Consider the following 14502-nt stretch of genomic DNA (forward strand, 5'->3'; position numbering starts at 1 on the left):
CGCGTCGTGTTCGTGTATGGGATTTCATGTATCGTGTCTTAGCGTGTCGTGTCTCATCGTGTACGGGTATACACGATATGCCAGCCCTAATCAAAATTTAGATACCCTTATCAACACAATTTTTGATATAAATACATATATTAAACTAGGTTAGAACCCCATGTATTACATGAGTTGAATAAATGTAATTTTATATATTAAATAATAAAAAATTATATCTTTATGAACCCCGTATGTAGTACGGGTTAAATAAATGTAATTTTATATATATCAAATAAAAAAAGTTATATCTTTAAAAACCATGTGTATTACACAGATTAAATAAATGTAATTTTGTATACTAAATAGTAAAAACGTCGTATCTTTAAAAAACCCGTGTATAATCTGGTTGAATAAATCTATCAAATAATAAAAAAAAATTACATCCTTAAAAACCTCGTATATTACACGTGTTGAATAGATCTAAAAAAAGTTATATCTTTAAAAACCATGTATATTGCACAGATTAAATAAATGTAATTTTGTATATTAAATACTAAAAATGTCCTATCTTTAAAAAACCTGTATATAGTCAGGTTTAAAAATCTGCCAAATAATAAAAAAAATTACATCCTTAAAAAACCCCGTATATTACACGTGTTGAATAAATCTAATTTTACATAGCAAATGATAAAAAGTTATATCTTTAAAAACTTCGTGTATTACACGGGTTATATAAATGTAACTTTGTATAGTAAATAATAAAAAAATATATTTTTTAAAAACTACGCGTTTTACACGAGTTGAATAAATATAATTTTGTATACCAAATAATAAAAAAGTTATATTTTTAATAAGTTATGATAACATTTAATATTAATTTATAATTTATATATTTAATATAAGATAAGTAGAAAAGACAGGTATTTGTTTTAAAAATATATTAAATTAACAATTTAAATTTGAGGATAATATTTTATTAAACTATGATAAAATTTAATATTAATTTATTATTTATTTAGTTAGTATAAGATAGGTATAAATTTAAGGATACCTTCAATGAATGACACGTGTCAAAAAGATGGTTTTTTTTATTACAGTAAATAGATGATAATTAAAGTGATTTTTAATAACTTCGATATATACATATATTAAATGATAATTAAAGCGATTTTTAATAACTTTAGTTCTTTTTTTGAACGACAACAACACTTTATATATAAATATAAAGAGCCAGCAAGAGATTGGAACGAGGCTACAACATCAAAAAAGAAAATACAAAACAAACATTACAAGAGATTAACAATATTATAATCTTTCCAGTTCTCCCACGAAGGAGCCTTCAGTCTTGCTCGGTTAGAGATCCAGAAGAACGCGCCCTCTTTGATTAGGTCCACCGTCTTTCTTATAGGAATAAAATCGCCTTCAAATGTTTTTAAATTCCTCGCGCTCCATATTCTCCAAACGGTCGCCATACTGACCGTATATACAAAGCGTTTCCAAACTTTGCTTCCTGGGCACACCTTTATCATATCAATGAGATCCTTCAGATTGTTGCAACTGGTAGGAAAAGAAATACGCATCCACGTCAACATATTCCACCATATGCATTTAGCCCACAAGCAATCTAAAAAGATATGATCCGGAGTTTCGGCCGCAATCCCGCATCGAGGACACAACTTGTCCGGTAGCGGCACTCCCCGGCGAGCCAGACCATCCTTCGAAGCTATGTATGTCACACCCCAGCCGATGGCGGAATCATTGGGGCGCGACACTGAGCGAAACAGATTGTCCAGAAGTTTCCATAACAACTATAATTACCAATTATTTAAAGCAACACGTCCCATACCATGTCATAAAAGATAATAATTATTACAGACGAGATCTAGTCAAATTGTTTTGTTCCAACAACTCAGATTTTTATTACAGACAATTGTTTATTGTTCTAGGTCTTTCCTAGCCTCGATTTCACAGCAAGCTAAGCAAATAAGCATCCTAAGCACCTGTCACATACGTTAAAGTAAAAGTCAATACACATAGTGTAAAGGTGAGCATACAAGTTTAATAGATATAATAGAGTTCGAAATCGTTACGCATAACCAGCACGTACACAGTGTAAAATGAGGCATGTTAGTTATCGACATGAACCTATCGATACCAATGACTGCGAGTTGACTCCCCAAGGCAGTTCGTAATACACACTCACCACTGTGAGCCATGTAACAAATTGTCCTTAACAACCCCTGAGTGAACAGGTGTTGAGTCCAAACAAATAGTACTATCGTTGCTAAGGCAGATAGACAGCATTCCATATGTAAACATAACAAACAAGCATTCGTTAAGTCACGTATAACATGCGGTAATTGGTTAGCGGTTAAAGTATTGCGTAGTGTGTTTGATGTGATTTAGAATAAGTAACGTATGTAACACCCAAAAGTGCATAAAGCAAAAAGGGATCGAGTATACTCACAGCGATTGGTGGATTGAAGGGAGCGCTAGAGAGTAAGGTTAGCCTGATCAGAACGATAGCATAACGATAAGCGACGCGTAAAATGATGCAGAGTGCACGTGGGTCGGATAGCAGTTCGATCGGATGGTAGTCCGATCGGGTAGCCGGTCGTTCGGGTGACAATCCGCTCGGATGGTCATCCGATCGGGTGACCTTTCGAGTGGATTGTTTCTTCCTTTGGGAAGGATATGTTTGTGTATGATGGCTTGTCTTTTGAAGTTTTCGTTGTATCATTTTGAAAACATAGAAGTATCTCTACGCTTCAGGTCGGTCGATCGGACGGACGTTCGATCGGACGACAACCCGATTGGTTAGACACTTTAGTGAGAACAAGTTCACAGCAGCTTGTCACTCGACCGGATGGTAGTCCGATCGGGTGGCAATCTGTTTGTATTGAACATGTTGAAAATTGTTTTAGTATTGAAGTCTGAACATTACATGGTCGAGTGGTAGTCCGATCGGGTGGTAATCCGATCGGGCAGCACTTCGTTCAATGTTTTACCCTTCAAAGTTTGAAAATAAAAGTTAAGTGTGGGGCCAAGGTGCAAGCCGGTCGGGTGACAACCCGATCGGGTGACAATCCGATCGGAGGTGTCCCAGTCGTCTTCTTCCTTGGTCATTTTGATAGTTTGTTGTTTTATCGAGATGGTATGACAACGTGCTAATTAACAAAACCCCATCTTGACCCCAATGACCCGATTGAACAGGAATCACCCAATTTCAACCAGTTAACCGGTTCAAGACGGTTGTTCCTGGTTAACCCGAAATCGGTGGTCTCGTGGATAGAATCCAGATCTTGAACCAACACATCAACAGGAAAGAGTAGAAGGTTAGAACAAGCTCCAATTCTATCGGTGGTTGAGTGTAAAAGAGTTGAAAGAAAGTTGGAAAACCATCTTTCAATCCCTTTCACCGTGAATATGTTCAGATCTATGAAAGATCTTTATTTATTCATGTGGAAATTGTTCAGATCTAAGTTGTTCTTGGTGGATTGAAGCCAAAACATGAAGTTCTCAAGAACACCATGATGACATCATCCTAGAACACCTCAAATCTAGTGATTTCACGGTTAAAAGTTAAGATTCAAAACATAGAAAGGTGTAGGAGTTCGTGTAGATTAAGAAAGTACAAGATTCAGGACGAGATCTTACCGGAATCGTGAGAAATCAAAGAAAAGGCGAGGTTGGAGCGCTGATCGAGCAGCTGGTCGATCGGCTGGTCACTTGGTTGATTAGCCACTTGATTCGAGTGTGCGGTGCGATGAGTTTTGTCGTTTCGATTGCGATTTCAAGCGGTGCGATGCAATAGAGTTCCCTATTCAAATTACTTTTAATCCCAACTACTATATCTAACATACAATCATCCTACATTACTTGTGTTTAGCGTTTGCGATTCGATTGCGATTGGGTTTCGATTGCGTTTCGATTAATCAGCACAGCATAACATAAATAAACATGCACAAGTAACACATAAAAGGCACACACACATAAAAACAATATCCAAAACGCGTAATTCGAGTTGTGAGCGCGATTGCGATAAGCGATAAAGCGATCAAATATGCGATAAATATCGAATAAACCTCGATTATTAATAGATACGCCACATAATACAACTAACGTAAAAACATAAATAGACTGTCTACAAGTCAAAGAAGTCAAAACAGGAATTGAGCAAGGAATGACAGATCGCAATTAGCAATCTTTTCTTCCTTTGACTTCAATCTTGACTTTGACTTTCGAAACACGGGGTGTTACAATGTATCCCCAGATAGCTCTCTAAACTTGGTAATTGCACTTTGGCAGAGCCTAGTAGTTCCAAAGAAACTCCTTGCTCTCGGCCGCCTCCCCCAAAACGACTTTAAGGATCTCTCATTCTCTCCTCGGACCTGTTTAGTTGAAAAGGGATCACCTGAGTCGTTGCTCCACCTCCACTCATCTTTAGAATCGGTTAAGGAGACCTGGCCCAACTTGCTCATAAGATTACCGATCTGCAACCATTCTTCGACCGAGCTCGGATCCTTATCCCAATCCCATCTCCATTGCATTCTATCACCAATCTTTTTCCCATTATCCGAAACATGAGCATTCTTGTTTGGGGTAAATCTCTCTTAAGGGCTACGACAACAACCACATTTCTTTCCAGAACTTGATGTTAGCCCCGTCACCCAGCTTTGCGACCAACTTACTTTCAATATTGATACCATTCTTCATAAGGTCCACTTGCATTTTTCCAATGTCTTTCCAAAATCCCGGGATACATTTTTTAAGGGGGATTAAAGTGTCATCTTTCTTGGTCTTGTGAATAGCCATAATGACCCTAGCCCAAAGTTGGTTCGGGTCCATTTTGATCCGCCACCACCACTTAGTCAAAATAACTTGGTTAAAATCCTTAATCCCCCCCCATTCCCATACCTCCTCTTCTCTTAGGCTGTGTCAAAATATCCCATCGAACCCATCTTATTTTGTGACCCGAATCGGTTTTACCCCAAATAAAATCCCTCCGAATTTTTTTGAGTTTATTAATAATAACCTTCGGGGCTGAAAAAAGCAAGAGAAAATATGAAGGAAGGCTCCCTAAAACCGACTTGGCTAGCGTCATCCTGCCCGCAAACAATAGATGTCTAGCTTTCCATTTTGAAAGTTTCTGGTTGAACCTGTCAACAATGGGCTGCCAAAACCGAGCCCTCTTCATATTTACGCCTATGGGAATTCCCAAGTACATGAAAGGAAGCATCCCAGCTTCACAGTTGAGACCACGAGCTAACCGAGATACTTCATTTTCATCCACCCCAACACCAAAGAGCTTGCATTTGTGGTGATTAACTTTTAAACCCGTGACGAGGTATAGCCATCTCAAAAGACGATTTAAGCATACCACGTTTTGTTTCGACCATTCCCCTATAAACAATACATCATCTGCATAACAAAGATGAGAGATATTGGGACCATCATTCGGAAGTTGAAAGCCCTTGAACAAACCCGCCTCTTGTGCTCTTTTCATAAACAAGGTTATGACTTCCATGGCGGTTTTACTTTTCGATTATAATAAAATAGTATTAATTAGTGGTTAAGAGTAATGCTCCTTTTGTCTTTACATAAAAGTTATGTACTTTTAAAATCATAGCTCCTCATACTATTTATACTTTTAAATACATAATACCTGCAACAATTTTGAAGCTCTATCTGGCTTCCCAACCGATTTACTTGTACACCTGAAATGGGGAATGGAAGGTGGGGCTAGGCCCACCCTAGGTCCTTAATGAATCTGCCACTAATTTTACAAATGCCATGGTGAACAAATTTGTGTTTTGAAATTTAGAGTCAACTTGCATCAGCTTTATCTCATTTGATTCAACACGTTCTCTCACAAAGTATCAATCTATTTCTACGTGCTTCATTCTTTCATGGAAAACTGGATTGTTAGCTATATGTTTCACTACCAAATTATCACAAAACAATTAATTTGAGTTACTTTGTTTGCAACCCAAGTCTTTTAATAACCACTGAAGCCATAACACTTCACTAACTGTCATGGCCATAGCTTAGTATTCAACTTCAATCGAGGAACAAGACATGATTAATAGCTTTCTTGACTTTCGTGAGAAAGGAGCTCCTCCTAAAAGTAACAGATAACCACTCCTTTATCTTATGGTATAAGGACACCCAAGCCAAGTTAAATTAGTTTAAGCCACCAAGTTCAACCCTCCTTCGTTTGGAAAGAAAATTCCTAGACCCATTGTAGCCTTTAAGTATCTTAGCACTCTTATTGCTTTCTCCATGTGATTCCTTCAAGGATTGGAAACTAATTGACTAAGAACTTTAGCAAAATAAGTGATATCCAGTCTGGCCGCTTGTAAATACAACAGTCTTCCAACAAGTCTTTGATACTCGCTTGCATTGACCCTTCTTCATCGTCCTTTGCTAACTTGGTATTTTGTTCCATGGAAAAAGCACTAGGTCTACATCGTGTCACACAAGATACTTTGAGAATGTCCAGAATGTACTTTTTTTGATTGAGCACTAATCCACTTTTGGTGCGTATTACCTCAATTCCCAAGAAATATATCAAAGTACCCAAGTCTTTATAACTAAAATTTATATCCAAAAACATATTTATGTCTCTGATGTGCACAAAATGCAACATATAAATTACATAAATTGTGGCTTAAAACTAACCCTTTTTAGTACTAATGTTGGAAAAAGTGTGCTTTTGTTTTCCTTTTGTATTTTCAGGATTAAATGAGCCCAAAATAATAAAAGAAGCAAAAAGACAGCAAAATCTAACATAAATACAAGAAAGGAAACAAAAGTGATATGCCCGACCCCCCGACAACATCTTCCCAAGCAAAACAAAGAAGACAGAAGACTGAACACGCCCCGTGCTCAGCGAGCACGGGGCCGTGCCCAAGAAGCAGCAGAAAAGACAAACCCATAGAAGTTTCTACTGCTCACCACGGGGCCGTGCCCAGCGGACACGGGGGCGTGGTCAACTTCCTGCAGGCGCATTTATTGTAATTGCGAATTACAATTAATGAAGAGAGAGAGTGTCAGATGGACACGGGGCCGTGCCCAGCGGGCACGGGGCCGTGTCCGAGCTTCTGTTCAGCCTATAAATAGGAGTGTTTGGAGCTCTTGCAACTCATCCCTTGGCACACCACCTCTCTCACACTTCACCCACCACCATCACAACACCATCATCCACCACCATCATCCATTGTCCATCATAGAGTGTGTGAGTCGTCTCGGGATCCAAGATTGATCGTAAGAGTTCTTGACAATCAAAGGCCATGTTTGCCTAAGTCTCTTACATCACTTGGTGAAGACAAGTGTTTAGTGTAATACTTTTTATTTTTAATCTTTTGCACTTTTTAATTGGTTTTGTATTAATGACTTTAATTACTAGTTTCTTATGTTGAAGGTGATTCTTCCTTATCGTTTGTCCATGGTGTCTTGGCATTATTTTACTGTCTATATAAAATAAAAGATTTTCACCATTCATATCTCCACGGTCTATATGGAGGTATCTTGGTTACCTGGTCGGGGGTTAAGGGAACGGTTTGGTAAGAGTCTTGCCATTGTTCAGTGTATAGATCCTGCAAAGGACCTGGGTCAAATTTAGTAGGACCTCCTTCAATACCCAAATGTATTGGATGGCAGGGGTCCAAACTTTTTGATCCCCTCATAAGTTAAACTACTATTAAAACTTTAACCCAGCTACTTAGGACTGTATCCCTGCTGACTCAGATTACTTAGCTGAGGGTAACGTCGCCTTCAAAAGAGGGGCCTACCACATTATGCATTAATAACTTAATTAATTATCTTTCAATAATCCGACCCTTTAGGATTGTATCCTTGCTGCCTCAAACTACTGGGTTGAGGGTAACGTCGCCTTCAAAAGAGGGGCCTACTACAATAACTAAGATAATCTCTTAAACTGGTGCAAAAGTGCGAAAATAATCAAAGGTTACACTACACACGAGTCGAATCCAAGTGATTCATCTTGTCTATCTGTTTTTTATTTTATTTTATTTTTCAGCATTCTAGTTAGTTTTATTTTCTTACTTTAAAAAATCTTTTTCTAACATTTTGATTTGATTAGACGTTGAGGATAAACCGGTACTAAAAGCTCTTGTGTCCTTGGACGACCTCGGTATCTTACCAACACTATACTACGTCCACGATGGGTGCACTTGCCCATATGTGTGTGTAGTGTTAGCAAATATCGTGTTTTATAAATTTAAAACTTGGCTAAAAAGTGTAAAAAAGGCTTAAAATATATACCTAATATATATATATATATACACACTGACACGCATTAAGTTTTGGCACCGTTGCCGGGGACACAAGGATTTTAAGAAAGTTAGGAATCAACGGCCTAATTATTTTTTCTATTTTCTTTTTACTTTTTTAGGATTTTCTTAATTTTTCAGCTTCTGCAGAACTCATCACGGGCCGTGCCCACTGAACACGCCCCCGTGCCCAATCATTGGAACTGGCAATCCTGTTTTAAGTCAGACAGTAAGCTGAACACGGGGTCGTGCCCACTCAACACGCCCCCGTGCCCAAGATTCAGTTACTGAAAACAGAACCGTAAGATCCCGACGGTTGGTAATTTCTGGCAAAAAAAATGAGTGATAATGATCTTTTTTACTTTCGGCACTCTTATGGTACATGGCGTCAATTATTTGGAGGCGGTCATAAAGAATTAGAATGTTATTTTCTAAATTATAAGCCCCACTATATAGACCCATCGTTTTCCTGTATCCTTAAGAGGGGCGAAAGTAAAAATAATCATTATCTCTCCCTCGAAGGCGCCCAACCAGATATTCTAGGAGAAATGCTTCTTGATGAACTATTTCAACTAGAAGATCTAGTTCTTAATTGGTTAAGAGAACTTAATATGGATTTCCTTAATTCATCTCAAGACGATTACCAAGAAGTGTTGGGGTCGCATTCAAACAACCTCGATGCTCCCGATAATACCTTCAACTCTAGCGAAGACTTGGACGATAGTCGTCCCTGTGCCGATTGTGCCGTGAAGGACTCCTCATCGACTTCGTTCGATGCATACATAGACCTGAGCGATTCGGCATACACCTTCTTTAACAAGAGCCCGGGAAAGGGTTGGACTTGTCCACCTACATTTAGCATAGGAATCACCCTCACCGACAACCTCTTGTGTTCTCGTCTTAATCTAGATCAATTAAGGTATCTTAGGCACTTTGGGGTTGTTCCATCCAGTAAGGAACCACCCGATCCGGATAAGTTCCTTGAAAATAAGTAAACTCTATAAGACAGTTTCCAGACACGGGGCCGTGCCCAGGTCAACACGCCCCCGTGTCCACCTAAAGATTCTCTTTTGATTTTATCAGAATACGGACAAAAATGTGTCAGGATTCTGTCTGCACACGGGGCCGTGTCCAGCGTGCTATCGTTTTCTATAAATGCAGCATGATTCCTGCTCATTTGGACCACTTCAAAAGACAGAGATCCCTGAGATCTTCACTCATACTATCCTAGGTATGTTCTAAAAGAAGGTTCTCAAGAGCATTCTTGTCTTTTCCACTTTTGTCCATTACCTTCTTCCTCAATTTTCAATTAACATCTCCATTAAAGCTTGGAAGCTTCATGTCTCCAACCTTTATTGTAGTGTTTGTAAAGTTTTTATTCTAGGAGTCTTGTCTAAAATAAGTTATGCAAACTTTGTTTTGAATTATTTGTGCTTAAAATTAACCTATAAACCAGGAAAATAATTTAAAACTCCAAGATTCCTAGGTTTAAAAACTTACAGACACTCAGACACGGGGCCATGTTCATTGAACACGGGGCCGTTTCGGAGGAACTGTTTTGCAAAAATTGAGCTCTTTTCGGTCTGTTTTCCCAGAATGGCGAGCAGAACAAGCGGAACATCTTCATCGCACTCAAGGAGCAACCGACAGGGGATGAGGTCATCAACGGCGGAAGACTCTCTTGTAAACTATGTTTACGCCCTAAGAGAGGCTATTGATAAAATGATGGGGGTGGAAGAAGCATTGTTCGACCGTATCAACCATCTAACGGTGGGACTGGAAGGGTGTCTCCGGGAGGTCAACCTCTTGCACCAGAGGTTGAACATTCTCGCATCTCCTCCTTTTGTACCTATAATAACCCAAAGGGCATGGACCGTGGTGTCTGAAGTCATCATACAAGCCGAGTGGTATGCCATGCACCCGGGACCCCCTCGGGACATATTGCAGGGAGTCCCGGTTGGCGTTCCCCTCCTCCGCAAGATGTTGAGGAAAACGAGGCCACCTTCTTCCTCCCAAGAGAGATAGAAGAATGGCTTTAACAACATCTAGGAAGATAACCCTCGGCTAAGAGTCCTACTACAATACCGAGAATTTATTCCCGGAATTTTGGTTCTTAATGAGAAAAAAGGACTCCTTATGATAATTTTATGTATCACTAGACCTATCTAATTTAGGACTTTTTATTTCTTCTTTATTTTTAATTTCCTAGGACTATGTATCTCTCTATGGTTCTTAATGAAATGATGGTTTTAAGGTTTGACTGATGTTGTGATAAATAAAACACACTCGGGATGGTGAAGGATAACAAGGGAAACGAGAAACATAGCCCCATGCACGAAAACAGGGCCATCCGACAACAATTTCTTCATTACAGTAAGCTCAGCACGGGCCGTGTCCGCCCAACACGGCCCCGTGCTGCGCACTCTGTAGAGAATTGCCCAGTTCAGGTAACTGGACACGGGCCGTGTTCGCTGAACACGCCCCCTGTCCAGGCTTATGTTTCTTTTCTTTAATTTTTGTCACTGACACCTGAACACAGGGCCGTGCCCGGTCCCCACGAGGCCGTGTCCAGGATGCCAGTAACATAAAATTTTGCTTTTAACACCATTTTACACATTCAATCAACCTAAAAACTTATTTTTGGGACACATTGAGGACAATGTGTAATTTAAGTGTGGGGGGGGGGGGAGGGGGATGCTAAAACCTTGAATTTTGCAAGTCCTAATAACAAGCCTTACACAAAACTCTATTGGAACCGCTAATCACCCCAAATTTTTTCAAAAATTTTCATTTTTTTACTTGTCTAAGGTTAAGTTGGAAATTCAAGTTCTAACAAGGTTATATTTTTACATGTTTACAACCGATAGCGTTGTGATAAAAAGAACCAACATAAGAAAATTACGAAAAGGTATGACAAACTTAGTTAAAATTTGATTATATATACTTGATCACATAAAAATCCCTTTCCCACAAAAGTGAGTTTTGAGCCTTTAACGAGCATACAAATATATATCTTTACACTAAATGCTCATTTTTTGTTTCTTGTGTGAATAGCCGCTTGGTTCGTACGACTCTAGAACTTGCCACAACAATGCATTCCCGGTCCTTACCAACTTAAACCCGAGTAAGTAAATGATGGAGGCATTAGGACTAACCCTTTTTCTTTCTACACCATTATTTTTCATTTTTTTTCCACCTACCCAAAATCCTCCTAGTTAACCCCTTTGAGCCTAAACCTTTTCATTTCTTAACCCAAAACCATCACCCTTTTTACCTACCTAAACCTTTTTTATTTTTAACCCTTTCTTTTAGTAACAACGTTCGGTTTTCTCATGACTTACTTAAAAAAAATAATAATAAATATTTTGATGAAACCAAACAAACAAACAAGTTCATCAAAAATAACTTTGTTTGAACAATTCATCAAAATAAAATAAAAATGTGAAAAATAAAAAGTCTTTCAAAAACCAACGTTTGTTACGCTTTTCGCCCTTTTTACTAACCACTAACCCAACCACCCACCTTTAGCCCAAGCCTAACCCTTCACCCAAAAAGTCCTCTTGATATTTACAAAGGTATATAGTTAAAAAGGAGGAGGATTGATTGCTTGGCAAGCTTATGGTAGAAATAAGTTCCATGCCGCTCTCGAGAGATTCACTAAAAAAATTACACCTTCGGCCGAGTGTTGAGTGATTCCCCCGTGAGATATGTGAACTTGTATATAAATGGAATTTTAAAAAGGTATGTTATGCCCTAATAAATAATTTATCTTATGAAACATTTTTAATAAATCATGATGAATAGGATTATAAATAAATAAAATAGAACCTAAATAATCTTGGAATTCCCGACACTCTATGACAAGCCCAAAAACCTTCTCTTCTACCCATTCCATTTGGGAGTGAATAAAGCCACATTATAAAGAGTTTTTCTTGAGGACAAGCAAAGATTCAAGTGTGGGGATATTTGATGTGCACAAAATGCAACATATAAATTACATCAATTGTGGCGTAAAACTAACCCTTTTTTGGTACTAATGATGGAAAAAGTGTGCTTTTGTCTTCCTTTTGTATTTTCAGGATTAAATGAGCTCAAAATAACAAAAGACAGCAAAATCTAACATAAATACAAGAAAGGAAACAAAAGTGATATGCCCGACCCCCCGACAGCATCTTCCCAAGCAAAACAAAGAAGACAGAAGACTGAACACGCCCCGTGCTCAGCGAGCACGGGGCCGTGCCCAAGAAGCAGCAGAAAAGACAAACCTATAGAAGCTTCTACTGCTCACCACGGGGCCGTGCCCAGCGGACACGGGGGCGTGGTCAACTTCCTGCAGGCGCATTTATTGTAATTGCGAATTACAATTAATGAAGAGAAAGAGTGTCAGATGGACACGGGGCCGTGCCCAGCGGGCACGGGGCCGTGTCCGAGCTTCTGTTCAGCCTATAAATAGGAGTGTTTGGAGCTCTTGCAACTCATCCCTTGGCACACCACCTCTCTCACACTTCACCCACCACCCACCACCATCACAACACCATCATCCACCACCATCATCCATTGTCCATCATAGAGTGTGTGAGTCGTCTCGGGATCCAAGATTGATCGTAAGAGTTCTTGACAATCAAAGGCCATGTTTGCCTAAGTCTCTTACATCACTTGGTGAAGACAAGTGTTTAGTGTAATACTTTTTATTTTTAATCTTTTGCACTTTTTAATTGGTTTTGTATTAATGACTTTAATTACTAGTTTCTTATGTTGAAGGTGATTCTTCCTTATCGTTTGTCCGTGGTGTCTTGGCATTATTTTAATGTCTATATAAAATAAAAGATTTTCACCATTCATATCTCCACGGTCTATATGGAGGTATGTTGGCTACCTGGTCGGGGGTTAAGGGAACGGTTTGGTAAGAGTCTTGCCATTGTTCAGTGTATAGATCCTGCAAAGGACCTGGGTCAAATTTAGTAGGACCTCCTTCAATACCCAAAGGTATTGGATGGCGGGGGTCCAAACTCTTTGATCCACTCATAAGTTAAACTACTATTAAAACTTTAACCCAGCTACTTAGGACTGTATCCCTGCTGACTCAGACGACTTAGCTGAGGGTAACGTCGCCTTCAAAAGAGGGGCCTACCACATTATGCATTAATAACTTTATTAATTATCTTTCAATAATCCGACCCTTTAGGATTGTATCCTTGCTGACTCAAACTACTGGGTTGAGGGTAACGTCGCCTTCAAAAGAGGGGTCTACTACAATAACTAAGATAATCTCTTAAACTAGTGCAAAAGTGCGAAAATAATCAAAGGTTACACTACACACGAGTCGAATCCAAGTGATTCATCTTGTCTATCTGTTTTTTTATTTTATTTTATTTTTGAGCATTCTAGTTAGTTTTATTTTCTTAGTTAAAAAATCTTTTTCTAACATTTTGATTTGATTAGACGTTGAGGATAAACCGGTACTAAAAGCTCTTGTGTCCTTGGATGACCTCGGTATCTTACCAACACTATACTACGTCCACGATGGGTGCACTTGCCCATATGTGTGTTTAGTGTTAGTAAATATCGTGTTTTATAAATTTAAAACTTGGCTAAAAAGTGTAAAAAGGGCTTAAAATATATACCTAATATATATACACATTGACACACATCAGTCTCTAATCTTCTTTCTTTTGTTTCCCACGATAATTACATCATCAACATATGTGAGAGCGCTACAAATGAATCACCTGTCTTGAAAATTAATAGTTGGTGATTGGCTTTAGCCTAAGTGAAACTGATTTCATGTAGAGACGAGGTGAACTTTTGGTACCGGTTTCTCGAAGCCTACTTCAATCCATACACATATTTTATGAGACAAGACACTTGTTTTCTTTCCCTTTTTTGAATCCCGTGAGATTTTCATGTAGACCTTGTTGGCGCATCCGTCTATCGACTACGTCTTGTATCTAGTCTTGTAGTGTATAGGTTAGAACAGGGCACGAAAATATAGAAACATGTGTTAGTGATGATTTCGCTTATGTGTCAAGAGGTGATTTCGCTCTTGTGTCCTTGCAACCCTGATTTCGCTTATATGGTAATCTCCTGATTTCGCTCATAGGTACAAGTATGAATGAGCGAAATCAGTGATCCTATATAAAGGGTTGTTTGAGCGAAATCACAGTAAGAGTTGTAGGTGTTGTCTTCCGGTAAGCCACGAAGTGCTGCCGAAGTGTTGTCAGAGCTT

The sequence above is a fragment of the Helianthus annuus genome, chromosome 9 (assembly GCF_002127325.2).
Source record: "Helianthus annuus cultivar XRQ/B chromosome 9, HanXRQr2.0-SUNRISE, whole genome shotgun sequence".
Classification (NCBI taxonomy): Eukaryota; Viridiplantae; Streptophyta; class Magnoliopsida; order Asterales; family Asteraceae; genus Helianthus; species Helianthus annuus.